The sequence below is a fragment of the Lepisosteus platostomus genome, chromosome 3, assembly GCF_059453375.1.
Source record: "Lepisosteus platostomus isolate fLepPlt1 chromosome 3, fLepPlt1.hap1, whole genome shotgun sequence".
Taxonomy (NCBI): domain Eukaryota; kingdom Metazoa; phylum Chordata; class Actinopteri; order Semionotiformes; family Lepisosteidae; genus Lepisosteus; species Lepisosteus platostomus.
In genome coordinates this window covers 77201247-77215313 of record NC_142613.1, presented here as the reverse complement: position 1 = coordinate 77215313, position 14067 = coordinate 77201247, and the positions used below count along the sequence as shown (strand labels likewise).

The 14067-nt window shown below is 36.1% G+C and overlaps 1 protein-coding gene across 8 annotated transcripts in view; it reads right to left on the bottom strand.

The window, feature by feature from the left end:
* lama2 (laminin, alpha 2) overlaps positions 1-14067 on the bottom strand; it is a 203708-nt gene that overhangs the window by 136717 nt on the left and 52924 nt on the right. The window lies entirely within an intron of this gene.

The window sequence follows — 14067 nt, the reverse complement described above, 5'->3', positions numbered from 1 at the left end:
ACCGCTTAATCACAGATTATTTCTTCCTTAGAATTCTTGTGCTGTAGTCACCACAGTCTGAAAACGATCATGCAGATGGATTTGACAAATATGACTCTCCAGGCCTATTCTCTTACTCACTGGTCACATTCACATGGTGACAGGAAACAATCTTCATTACTTTAGTGGTTAGTATCTTTTTCTGCTCTTATTTTTATTAAAATCCATATGAATTAAAAATCAATATATCGAATTGTCATTTATACAGGTATTCTTAATCAGATTAATTTGACTAAATTCAAATCTCAAACACTAAGCACCTACTGTTTTTAAATCAGATGACAAACAGTTAACAAATCTCGTAACTGTATCATACAGTTTTATGCTTGGTGAAATAATTGTTGTAAAACAGACTTGCCTTTCATTGTGCACCAATATATAATTATGTACTCCTTGCTTAGATTTTTACAGATGTTTCTAATGAGAGGCACAATTTATGTACAGGACACTGTTATTTTAATTAAAAAACTTCACAACTGTAGATTAAGACTACAATATTTTTTGGTATTCCATAATTTGTTCCAGGAAAGAGGGAGTACAGTATATCTATCTATCTGAATTAAATCCTCTTGAGTATGCTCCACTAATCCTTGTCTTCCATAGTTTTTAGAATAATTACCTACTTTTTTCTGTCTTGAAGGTGTGTAAAGCTGTTTTTCTTTAGTTTAGCTCCCTTTATAGTCAAGACTAGGCAGTTAACTTGCTCTGCCTTATCACATATCAGCAGAGGTCACAAGGTGATTTCTACCAATCTTCTAGAGGTTTTTTAGACATAATGAGAAAGGCTGATCTTTGACTGACACCACAAACCATGCTAGTAATGAATCAATCTTATCACTACATCTTGTGGAAGTAGAAAGTTGAAAGAGCACTTCTCGATCATTTCAAACAAATTATAGAGAGTTTCTTTAATGAGACAGAATCATTCTTGAAGGATCACACAGGTGCAAAATACACCAGAATGCACAATAGCACTTCAGAAATTTTAAACAGCATAAAGAATGGTTTTCAATAATATATGTCAAAGTTTCAAACTCTCAGTTACAAAGTTGAAAATTTAAGGGGAGAAACTATTTTTTTTAAATGTAAGTTTGAAATGACTGTTAAAATATTAAAGGCAGAGACAACATGCACTCTTATCAATGAAAACATAGCACATGTCTATGCTACAATATAGTCTTCAACCTACAGGAAAGAGTTTGTACAAAAAATTTAATTTGACGCAAAGTCAAGGCTTTTACAGAGATTCAATCGTCCTCTTTCTTTGCCTGTACAATGTACAATTACAATACAATGTAATACTAAAGTACATAGTTAAATGATCTATCACACTATGGGATATAACATAAACCTTACAGAGTAAAAAAAGATATAGTCAAATAAAAGACATAGGCTCAGAATTATAATACTATACATGAACGACAGTAACAGACAAAACACAATCTTAAATCTGAGAGAATAGCACAGAACAAATTTAAAAAAGGCCTCCTATGGGATTATCTGGTGTAGTGAGAGGTTTCACATAGCAAAAGCAGATAAGAACAAGGAACCATCCCCAAAATCTCTAGAATGAATTTGAGGCATGATTTCAGAAGAATGATTTGAAACACTTCATTCCTTGATATGGAAACATGGCCATCACCTAACAGTACTCCTCCAATTAACTATTTTAAGTCTTAAGACTCTTTACCCAAAACAACTCTAGTCAAGTCCTTTTTTGGGAAAGACCTACTCCCCAGCAGCTAAGTAGGAATCCTGCATGGACATGCTAATTTAGGCCCAAACATTGGACACACAGCAACCTCAGAAGTCGGTTGATATGTTATTTCATACAGTATATGTATGTTTTTACTCACGTATGTGTTGTCTGGAATAATTATTGCTGTGTGTTTTTAATGTTACACTATTATTCATGGATAAATAACATTCTATTGATCTTTAATGTACTAGTGCTGTGAAAAACCACCATACATTTACCCTGAAAGAGCATACCTTCAGTATTAAAGTACTGTACTACAGTATATAATAAGAATAGCACCCTAGCGATAAAGGATGGAATAAAGGATGGTGAAATCTAGCACATTCCACTAATACAACATCGCGAATATTCATGGTGAAAATCATACCACTCTTTTGCAGATGTCTTGAACTGATGCCCCAGAGAAGAGAGCTAAACCCAGAATGTAGTGCTCAAAGTCATCCTTTTGAGATGTGACAGTGACAATGACAAGCGGTGTTTATATACTAACTGCCCCTGTTTTTTCCATCCTATATCCAATGCCTTTACAGGGGAAAACTTATTTAAATCAGTGCTTCCAACAAGTTGCAAAATGATGCAAAATGAAAGCATACAAAATTATTCAGAAATATGCTGATAAAGGTTAGAGTAAAAAGGCTGGGTCAGTCCAAATTAGTTCCCTTCCTCTGTAAGTAATGATAAAGAAATACACGAGAGATACCGAAAGTGCCTCCAGTCATGTATTCTTCTATGAAAGGTAACGACTAGAAGAAAGAGCGTCTCTAAGCTCACAAATCTGAGCTCACTTGAATGAAGTGGGTCAAATGAGGCTGTTCCAGTGTTTTAACTGCCAGAGGGAAATGTTTTAACCAGAAGCCTGTGCCTCATAGCTTCCCTCATAACATGTGACAAGAAGATAAGCCCTTGGAGGTTCAACAATAAACATTTCTTCTATGAGAGCATCTTCACCAGCTGCCAAACCATGTTCATCTCAGCTAGCAAGGGGGCTATCAAGCGGTCCTGCGTCTTGTCCTGCCTTATCTTATCCAAGCACAGGAGGAGCAAAGCCAAGAGGAGCAAGGAGGTCCGGTACAACTTTCAGCCAAGTGTGAACTTGAGCATGTGTCAAGGGAAGCATTTGAGTCCATTGCGAAACACTTCAAGAACTGGGTTGAGTCCTGGATGGCAAAGAGGTTCATCATTGCTGTCTCAGATCTCTCTCAGATTATTCCATCTGGAGTGGACGTCAGCAGTGTGGGTGAACACACTTGGGAAGTAGGGTACTCAAGGAGACCAAAGATGCACATGGGCTCTGAACAGCAGACGGCAAAAAATGGGAGACCCCAGCAGTTTATATAACTAAATAAAAACAGTGTGACAAAATGCTACAAAGATACAGTATAATGTACTTCCATATAAACCACAGCAGGGCTCCATAACATAACAAGGGAATTGCTCTCCTGGAATCTCCTTATAAAGATTAGGAAAAGAAATACCTTACTGGGGAAATTAAAAAAAAAACTCACAGGTTTATTGCATAGCATAGGAAAAAATCTAAAAGCGTACAGTAGCTGAGGGGAGAAATTAGAAGATTCAGATCAGACTCACCACAGAGGTAACAATTACTCTGTATAAATATGGCATGGAAATTAAATCTTTTTCTCAAGAAATAGTGTTGGCTCCAGTAAACAGGAGCTTTTCTGAAATTCTAAGCAGAATGACTTAAGCACACTATAACAAGAGCTGTAAAAGAAATTATACTGATCAGACCTGGAACCAAGGTATTAAGCGAGGACAGGAAAGATTTTTATTTATCTTAAATTTTTTGGAGACATTTTCAAAATTAAGGAAAATTATCTCAAAGGCATGCTAGTGAATTTAAGAGACAAGTTGCCCATGTTGGTATAGTAAGAGCAAATGCACTTTAGCAAAAACATATCAAAGAACTCCAGTAAAACAGTTAGCGGCACAGATGTACCTAGCTCTTAATCCAGATCTTATTGTTTGATAGAAGACATATTTGGAGGTCATGTGTGACATTAAACTTTCATTTTTGTTGGTACTGTACATGATAATGAACAAGTAAAGATTTACTCCATGCTGAAAAGAGTGTTAACAATAAACCTTTACATGTTCCTTCGCAGCCTGACACAGCTACATACTTGAACTGTATGTGATAATGTCCACTTGGAAAAATATTAGTGTTATTGTGTATGAAAACTATACAAACATATGTAGTTGTCTAAGAGATATTCAGGATTTTCTCCTTGTGAAACTTAAATCTGATTTATTAAAATGTTCCCATAAATATGGTAATTGTTTTTTTTCTAAATTAATCTTCAAAACATGCAAACGATGGAAACTGAGCACACTTCGCAATCCCATCACTGGATCCTGACCCGGAGGTTGAAAACCACCAAAAAAGTGGTTTAAGACACCACTGTTGTGTTGTTCATCTAAACCAACACATATCCTCCCTGGAAGTCTTCTAGAGTGTGGCTCTTGACAGAAAGTGTCCATTTTCTCCACCTCTTTAGCATCAAGCAACACTGAGTCACTGTAAACAACCTTTAGCTGTTTAAAGCTGGTGTCAGTACAGCGTGGTTAAACCAAGTCTAAAGGGAGTGCATATGGTGCAAGCCAGAAAAAATGTTTAGTGTCACTGCTGCCATCAGCTATAGAAGTCTCCGAAATGTTATTAATGTTATGCACCATTTCTAATCTGTCGGCTTGTGACACCTATCCTGTTGGGTTGAGTCGTACATCTCAAAAAGCAAAAGCAAGGAACTCTTTTTGCATGTGCTGTCAGACTCAGCCAGTGCAAAATGGCTTTTCATAGTCTCTGTATGTTGTCGTATCTGTTCTGGGTACTGAGCACAAATGATAGACCCGTGATCCCAAAATTAACTGTTTTTTAGTAAGCTTTCAGGGGGCTGGGGATAGATCAAACTAAATTAGACAAGATTCTGTCTAGGTAATCTGAGAATTATTATAAGAGTTTATGGTCTTATTATAGGAAATTATAATTACCTTTTTACAGTATAATATTGTAGAATTGTTGTATTGTTAGAATTCAGAAATTGGATCCCATTCACTTGTGGGCATCCATGTTTTAGAGAGGGAGATTTAGTCCTAGGTAGTATCCATTTTTCTTAAGATGCAGTTTTCTTTATTTGGTTTGTTGAGGTCTTCTGTTTGAGGTGCACTCAGATCAAAGGACAGAGTTCAGTAATTGTCTCCATTATTAGTAATATGGAACCCACTGTTGGTGCCTATTTGTCAGAGTGTAACACTTGTGTAGTTTAGTTATTGTTGATAATTATATGTTTTGTCTAAAATTGGGGCATGATGATTTACTCCATCATCAGAGCTGTGCTTGAAAATAAAACAACACGTTTTGTGTAATGTTTGGTTATTTTCTGCCAGCTAGTTTGTAACAATGCAGTATCTTCACAAAAAAATTCAAGTATTTCCACTAACAGCAAATGTCACATTCACTACAAATGCTTTGTTGAGGAAATACATTTGATTTAAACTGATGTCTTCACTGTGACTTTGACCTAATGAACTACAGTACTTATTTGTTTGTAGTTTCATTATAATAACTGAATGGGGCAACATCATTGCAATTCAATGGAAAGGCAGTTAAACTGCCAGAACATAATGACTGCAATTCTCAATGTGAAGAATCAAGAAATAGCTCTGGTTATTAATGTCTCTCTTTATTCAGATTTTACACAAACAGGGTTTTGTATCACTATGGAAAATTGATATTACAAGTGATAATGGTTTGCTTATGCATTAGTATGAATATCAACAGTTGTGACTTGTTTAAAGATATTAAAATGTCACCTAACACAATGACGTGATGGCACACATGGAGATTGCTCATAATTATGACTGAGTTTAATAGCGATCTTTTAACGTAAAAAACTCAATGAAAAAAATCAGTTAGGAATATTAGAGAAACTTTAGTGCTGCAAATAATATGCATCAGACATTTATGTGCGAGTATAATTCATTTTATATGATCTTAACCATATTTAATTTAAAGTGACATTAATTACACAGTAGTACTGTATAAGTAAGTACAAGTATAGTACTAAGTCAAATTACTACTCATCTGACTGGGGCTGGGCTGGAGCTGATTCAATCAGAATACACAAGTCCTGTTAAAGACGCTAAAGAACTGATTAAACACCCATCAAATGCTAGCACCAACATCTGGACTGACTGGAGAATTCAAGGTAGTGTACATGGTTAAGGGATACAGCTGCTGTGTCTGTATTTGAGGCTTTGGCTCATAGCCCTTTAGACATGAACTCTAAAAGCCTGTCTTGTTAAGAAATAAGTATATATTATTACAGGTGTGTAGCTGTGTCAGCATGCATAGGCTGCAAAGGAACAAGTAATAGGTTTATTCCATGCTGGAAAGAGAAGAAAGAAACACAATGTTTCAGCCACGGAGCCTTCTTCAGGTGACCTGAAGAAGGCTGAAGAAGGCTCCACAGCCAAAACGTTGTGTTTCTCTCTTCTCTTTTCAGCATGGAATAAACCTATTACTTGTTCCTTTGCAGTATATATTATTAATCACTTAAGTACTCAAAGGTGCTGGTGTTAATGCAGATATAAGCTTTTTGTGAAAGAGCTGATTTGAATATTCCTAAAGTTTTCCGTATACTCAATATCCAACCTGGCCTCGAGGTGAAAACCATTATCACTGTGATGTCTTCCCTTGAGTTGTTACACATTGATGTGATGACAACAAAAAAATAAATGTACAGGAAGGCTTCCAATCTGAAATCAGATGATCGCTTAAGCTCAATTTCTTTGCAGACTGTCACTGTTTTTACAAAAATAGCTGTTCTTAAGGTATGTTCTTATACATAGTTTTTTTTTTTTACAATAGAACCTTGGGCTTTGTTTATTTACTTTTTGTGATTGTTAAAAAATAAGGTTAATTTGTTGCTATTTCAAATAAAATTACATTCCCGAGCCATCGTTTTAAGTGATGAATTGATCCCATAATGCTTTGTGTGTGTCTACTCTTTAGCCCCTACAGAGGCTCATAGAAGACAAGGTATATACAGGTATAACAGTGTTTGGACTGTGACAAAACTGATTTCCAAGTGAGAAAGTGTGGCACCTGGGTTTAAGGTGCTAATGCACAGGCTGTCTCTGCAGCTTTATTCACATTCCTCAGGAGAGTGCATGGTCTTGTATATGCTATTTTACAGCTTCTTAATCCCCTGTGCTAAAAAAATCATTTGCCTTTCTTCTGGAAAGCTATTGAAAATGCCTGTGTCATTGCACAAGCATTTATAGAATGGTTTAATGACCATTCCATTTTTGACCTTCAATTTGGCCTTCAAAGTTCTATGAAATCCTAGGAAATGCTTATTTGTTCTTTGGCATAATTAAAAAACACTCTGTTTTAACACTAACAAATACTGTATATTAAATTCCTTGAACTTAAACGAAATATTTATATCTTTATATCTTATATCTTTTATTGAGTCAATAACTAACATAGAAAAATACTAATAAACACTTTTTGCGTAAATTGGGGACCAAAATCTATACGGATAGAAAAAAGAAATGCAACACCTCCACCTCCACACTCTGGCCCTCCCGTCTGCGTGGAACAGGCTAAAGAGAGACTCATCTGTGAAGAGGACTTGATGCCACTGCTGACGAGTCCATCGCCGCCTCTGTCTGGCCCAAGCCAGTCTGGTGTGATGTCTAGGAGGTGTGAGCAAAGGTCCTCTGACAGGTCCCCTTGCTCTAAGGCCAGCAGCATGGAGCCTCACTGTCCTGTCACTGATGAGGGCATTGTGCCTGCTGGAAGTTTCAGCAGCAGTACGGGTGGCAGATCTGAAAAGATCTCTCAGATGGACCAGTCTGATGTGTAGGTCCTGCTCTGGTGTGGTCACTCGAGGGTGACTGGATCTTGGACTCTCTGCAGTCGGGACACAGTGGAGCAGCTTACTCCATAGTGTCTGGCAATGCTGGAACATGACATGCCTGCCTGCAGCATCCCAATGGCCCTCTCTCTTGCTTATGATGACATCTGAGGCATTATAGAATGCACAGAAAACTGACTAAGTGTGACCTACGCTTTGAATTAATGCCTTTTTAAAGGTGACTTGATCAGGCTTTGTTCCACCTGGACCTCGTTGGGTAAAAGTGCACCTAACGAGCTTTTGTGTGATTGGCAAGTTGATGCCTCACTGCACAAGCTGTATTGCTGGTCAGAGGGCTTGAAACAAATTGACAACTTTTTGTGAAAGTACATAAGCTATAACTATAGTATTCTCATTCCAGAAAATGTTGCGTTTCTTTTTTCCATCGGTACATTTCTTCTATATATTTTTTTTATTCTGCATCATCGATCCTGCCTGTATAGGAGTTTTCAAGACAGGATCAGTTATACAAGCTCATACGATACAATGTCCCTGGAAATCCTCACATTGAAGAAATCACTTGACCTTCTCAATCCTTTCCAAGAGTGTTTGCCTCATAACCTGGAGTTTATGAACAGGGGCATAACTGCAATGTTCACCCTAAACCCAAAGTTAAAAAAGGCACTCAACTTAAAAAACCATCAATCATTACACATAATTGTGTACATGCCAGGGTTTCATAATGAGATTAAAATAAATAAAACGTATGAGAGGGATGATTTTTCTGGGAGTGATCTCAAGTTTTTTTCTTGCCCACCAAGTGTTGGTGCCAAAGTATGTTTCTGATGAGTTACTCAGGTTAATTAACTGACCATAAACCATTAGGACTGTTATAAAGAATAAACATTTAACACTGCTGGAGTACAGCATAAATACAGAGGCAAGTGAACAAAGTAGATCGAAGACAGGGAAAAGAGGACAGAAAATAACTTCATCATTATTCAAGGGGTGGAGTGGTGGCTCTGTGGCTAACCACCTGCACCTGTGGCTGGAAGGTTGCCAGTTCAAATCCTAAGGCTGACAGAGGAATCCTACTCCGTTGGGCTCCTGAGCAAGGCCCTTAACCCCAACTGCTCCAGGGGTGCTGTATAAATGGCTGACACTGCGCTCTGACCCCAAGCTTCTCTCCCTGCCTGTGTGTCTAATGGAGAGCAAGCTGGGGTATGCGAAAAGATGAATTCCTAAAGCAAGAAGTTGTATATGGCTAATAAAGTGATCTAATCTAATCATCACCCTCATCTTCCTCAAAGCTTGAGCCATGCAAAAGGACCTTGTTCTGATTCTGGCTAAGTAATCTGAATATTATTAAACAGAGCTTGTTGTTTTATTTATTTCAAGGATTTTTCTGTTTTCTTTAGTGTGAAATTCTCACATTAATAACATTCTCACCCATTTTGGTGATGCATTTCAGAATAGGGGCATTGATTCACATTTACGTTTCGGTATACCTGTTGCAGGAAAGGAGATTTAGCTCTGAACAGTATCCATTTATTATTATGATGCATGTTTTTCTCTATTTGGCTTGATATGGTTAATCCAACTATATACTATGCACTATACTATAAAGCTCAGGACATAATATTTATAAACTATCCAATTACTGAACTTTATTACTGAGGCCTCTGAAACACATTGTGACAGAGAACTCTGTCACTAGGCATGGGTAACACAGGAAAATCACACAAACACACATTTTTCACCAACCACTTGCTAGCTAGCTCCTGAGGGTGCACACTTGGCTTGGCTGGTTGCTGCTGTTGTGTGTCAATTCATTAACGTGAGGCACAGTGGGACCCAGATACATACATAAGCATACTGTATATGGTGATTATATTGTCTATTTTTATGTTGCTATCGTGTGAATGGAGAGCAGTCTCAATTTGTGTGGTACTGTACTTACTGTTTGTTTGCTGTTCAAGACTTCAAGTTTGTGTCATAGTGTCAGCCTACGGTGGCTCCAAAGGTCCAAACCTAACCCCTACTTCTAAAGGCATATTTATAGGAAACACCACTCACATGTTTCAATGGGAAGATTCCATTTTCTACTTTTACTTGGTGAAAGTGTAAAAGAGAAGCAGTAAAATGTTTGTTTTTCTTCTTCTTTTGTTTTGGAAATCACTGTGATCAGACTGAATGAATTATTGTGAAATATTTTGTGTGTAAAAAAAAGATAATTAAGATAAGACTTGATTCCAGGGGATGGAGGGCCCCCCCCAAAGGATATAAGCTGGTCCTCAGCCTAGAAGGTTCATTGGATGTTCTGGAATGAAGGATTAAGAGTGTCAGAGTACGTATGCAGAGTTCTAGCTTTATATATCTGACTTCTTGTTGTTTCTGTTTTAAGAGCTGTTTTTTTGTAAATCTTTTGTATTTTTCTTGTTGGGAAGAAGAGCACTGTAAATAAATTGCACTTTGATGTATCTGAGCGCTTTACAGCGGTGCCATCGTTTGGGGAAAAGGACCTGCTTGGGCCATCACTTGGGCCATCTTGTGACACTCATGGATTGTAAATAGCTGTATTTCTAGTAACCCTTGTACTGTATGTACTGCTTAGTCGTGTTATTTTATTGTTAATAAATATTTGTCTTTTCAGTTTTAACCCTTTATTACCCAAACACCAAAGGTGTGCAAGTGAATTAAAAAAATAATGTGCCTTACATTTAACGTATCACTCGTATCACTTGACACGCTATTTTGTAAAAATATGAAATCTAATGTTTTCGTTGTGTAATCGCAGTGATTAGCACAGATTTCTTTCCATTATTTTATTTAGAGAGTACACTAAGATAACATAACTTATCAGGGTAACCATTTCAGTCCTTAATTGTCACCTCTTATGACTTAGCATAAAGACAAAAAACACATTACAGATAGTCTCCTTTTTTAGTTTCATTATTGGTACAATATATTTTCCAGCTGGTTAGTAACATAAACAAAAGGATCAAAAGAAAAATACAGAGCAAGCTACGCTTAGTTATGTTAAAGAGCGGGGTTAAATCTGAAGATACAGTGAAAACAAAGGTTTTAGAAACATTAACCAGTCACAGGTGTTCAGTAAGTGGAAGCGGGTAGGCTATTGCATTTTGGGAAAGCAGTACATTATCTCTAAGATAAGGTAATTAAAGGAGGATATTGGTCTCATACTCAATATACTGAAATTCCAGATGCTTGAATAGGGACCTCGTATACTTCAGTGCCTTAGGAATGACACCCCCCTTCCCTTAAAAGCCCCAGTGTGAGAAATGGTGGCTTTATATAGACCTGAGACCTGCCTAGAGCTTTCTAAAGTGAAAATATAAAAATGTCTGTGAAGAGTGATTCAGATATTGAAAATGTCTTTTTAAGAACACTTATTTGAAAATTATACCACTTAAAAACAAACTTTTGGTTAAGTAAGCAGGGTAAGGATAAAGGACTTGAACTATTTAGTTGTTTTTTTTAGCTTTCTTAATTAGTTCCTTAAACTGAATGCAATAAGAAATATTTTGACCCTTAGCCTTTGGGGTTGGCTGACAAAGGATTCCTAAAATAGTTTATTAAGGTAACTGAATCATTATACTACTTTAATTTGTGTTTTAGATTCTTGAACATGATTACATATTACTGGACTCCCATGTAGAAATCTGATGTGTCTGACAGTAGGTGAATTGGTTTGGTTTTTCAGTTTATTTTAACTTTAATTAATTTCTATGTATTTCAAATAATTGGCATTCTTATGCATTTTCAATACCAAGTATTAATTCATCTTTTTTATCCTGTGAAATTCAGATGTACAGTACTGCTTGTGGGAGGTTTATGGAGGTGTGTACCGGATATGTATGTGAGTTTATCTGTGGGAGAGATTTGATTCAACATTTTATACACAGATAAATGCCTCCCACTGCCTAAAACTTCATCCTCACAGGTCAGAATTTACCCACTAATTAAATCACATCTAAAAGTCATTTTTGGATGAGGAGTCTGAAACAAGCAATTTGAGTGGTTTTAATAAGATCCAAGCTGTCATTATATTGTGTATGTATATTTTCATCTTATCATATACGAGCACATCCCAAGATGAACTGCAAGTATTTAGAAAACCTCTAAAAAATCGATTGATCTGTGATTTTCATAATGAAGATGCTTCAGTAACCTTCAGTTATCTGTTGTGAGAATAGAACTCATTGGTTTCCCATGATTTACTCTGCTGTGCCTTCCAGTGCATCCTTTTTCAATTAAATAAAAGAGATCTTAAAGTGCAATTCACTTTCAATAACAAAATATTCAAGTTTCTGCATTTATATGTAATTGAAGAATTAAGTATGGGCTGATTTCATTTGAAACATAGTTTCAATAACAGTTTTAGAAAGAGTTTGTGATCAACTATTCTTATTTTTCACTGATATGTTTAAAAAATATACTGTGAATTACAGTAAAGGCTTCAGATGAATGACATGAATGATGTCACAGGGTAACTATAAAATTACTTAATACTTAATTTCCTATAGCTCCCAAATTTTGACATTATGTATTAATTATTCAAGTTTTTATTATCACAGGTGGCTCTACTTCATGTATTACTACTTTAAAGTTAAAAACATGTGCGTGATCTTTAAAATAACTTCCTTTTCTAGTGTATCCTGCAAGAATCTGTCACGTCTAAGAGCTCTGTAACCCTAAATAAACAAAACCCAGAGTTAATGTCAAATACCACAATTTAGCACAATTTAAATTTGATTAGCTGATACACTCTATACTCTGTATATGATAAATGCTTCCTACAGTATGTAATTGGCAATGCTGTTCCTAGTTACTTTTAATTCCACATTTTTATTATAACAGGTTTACTCTGTACAGGATGTACATGTTGAGGTCCTATTAATTTAATGTTGGTGCCTTCTACTGCCTTTAGATTGAACATTTACAATGAATTCTAGTCTATATCTATACATTTCAGTTTCTTGAAACATTGCATGTTAATAAATGCGATGTCCTGTTTTTTTTCCCACCACCGATATAAAGAAAAAAAATGACAGGGGTTCACTGGGCTTCAATTTTCCCTGGATGAGGGAAGTGTAACATTTTAACCCCAGACATAATAACTCACTTGAAGACATGTACAAATTAATTAACAGCTGTCACGGTTCTCAGCCAAGGCAGACAGAAAGATTCACCCACAGCGATACCTAAAGTCCTCTGAGGAAACCATGCAGCCCATACAGATATAATGAACAGTCCGAGCCAGCTCATTCACATATCGTAGAGTTTTGTATCTTCTCCAGAACATAGGCAGACTCAAGCCTGTAATTATTTTAATTAACTAGTTTTGTTTGCTCTAATAATTTCCGGTTGCAGTTCAATAACAGGGCAATCATTGCTGGGAGTTTGAGTGTTTCAACCTATTTTTTTTAATAAATACCAGTAGGCAATATGAAACTGAAGAGCATTCATAGAGTGAACAGCTTTGGTTTAAAGGTAGTCAAAGCTCAAGTGACCTGCTTTCAAGGTCTTTTAATTAGACCACTCCAGTAAATATATGATAATTACAATGGACAACATTGTTATTTATATTACACAAGAAAATGCTGTTAAATATAAAATGTGATATCATTGCTATGCAGCAACATTTGCTTACATTTTTTACATGGTAGGTCTGGTTAAATCACTCTATTAAAGTGCGAATTATCAAATAACAGAAGTGACCTACTGGCTGGTATAGCATTCTGTCTTGCTAAATGCTTACTAACGTAAGTCTCTTGTGTTTTTTTAAAGATTTGAGCTCCATAAATAGTTTAATGAAATTAATATATAAACAACCAGAAAACCCCAGTAAAGCAACTAATTAAAGCAAACATTTCTTAGCATATGCAAAATTGTCATTTAGGTTATGAACAATCAAGAAATATCCAATGCATTAAGGAATTTAAGGAATTGTATTTTGTGTGTTTTTATAATTAAGATTTTTACATAGTGTTCCAATGCTGTAGACAAAATATAACATTTCAATGAAAATGTCATAATGACAATGTGAAGTATAAAGATCTATTGAGTGTTTAAAATGATATGATTATTTTTTACCTTCCAGGCTGAGATACAGTATCAAGTTAAGCAATTGTGTAGTTTTACGTATATCATCCTCCTGTTATATATTTTTACTTGTTTGGTGTGAAACCAACCACCTTGCAAGTACGTCAGTGATGACCACAGGGTCATAGGAAAAATAACCAGTATTGACAGGGAAAAAACATTTAACAAAAAAATGTCCAATACAACAAGAAAACAAACCTTACACAAACAAGACCCTCCCTGCCCACCGCTGGTGCTGGGTTTAGATACGCTACGCTCCTC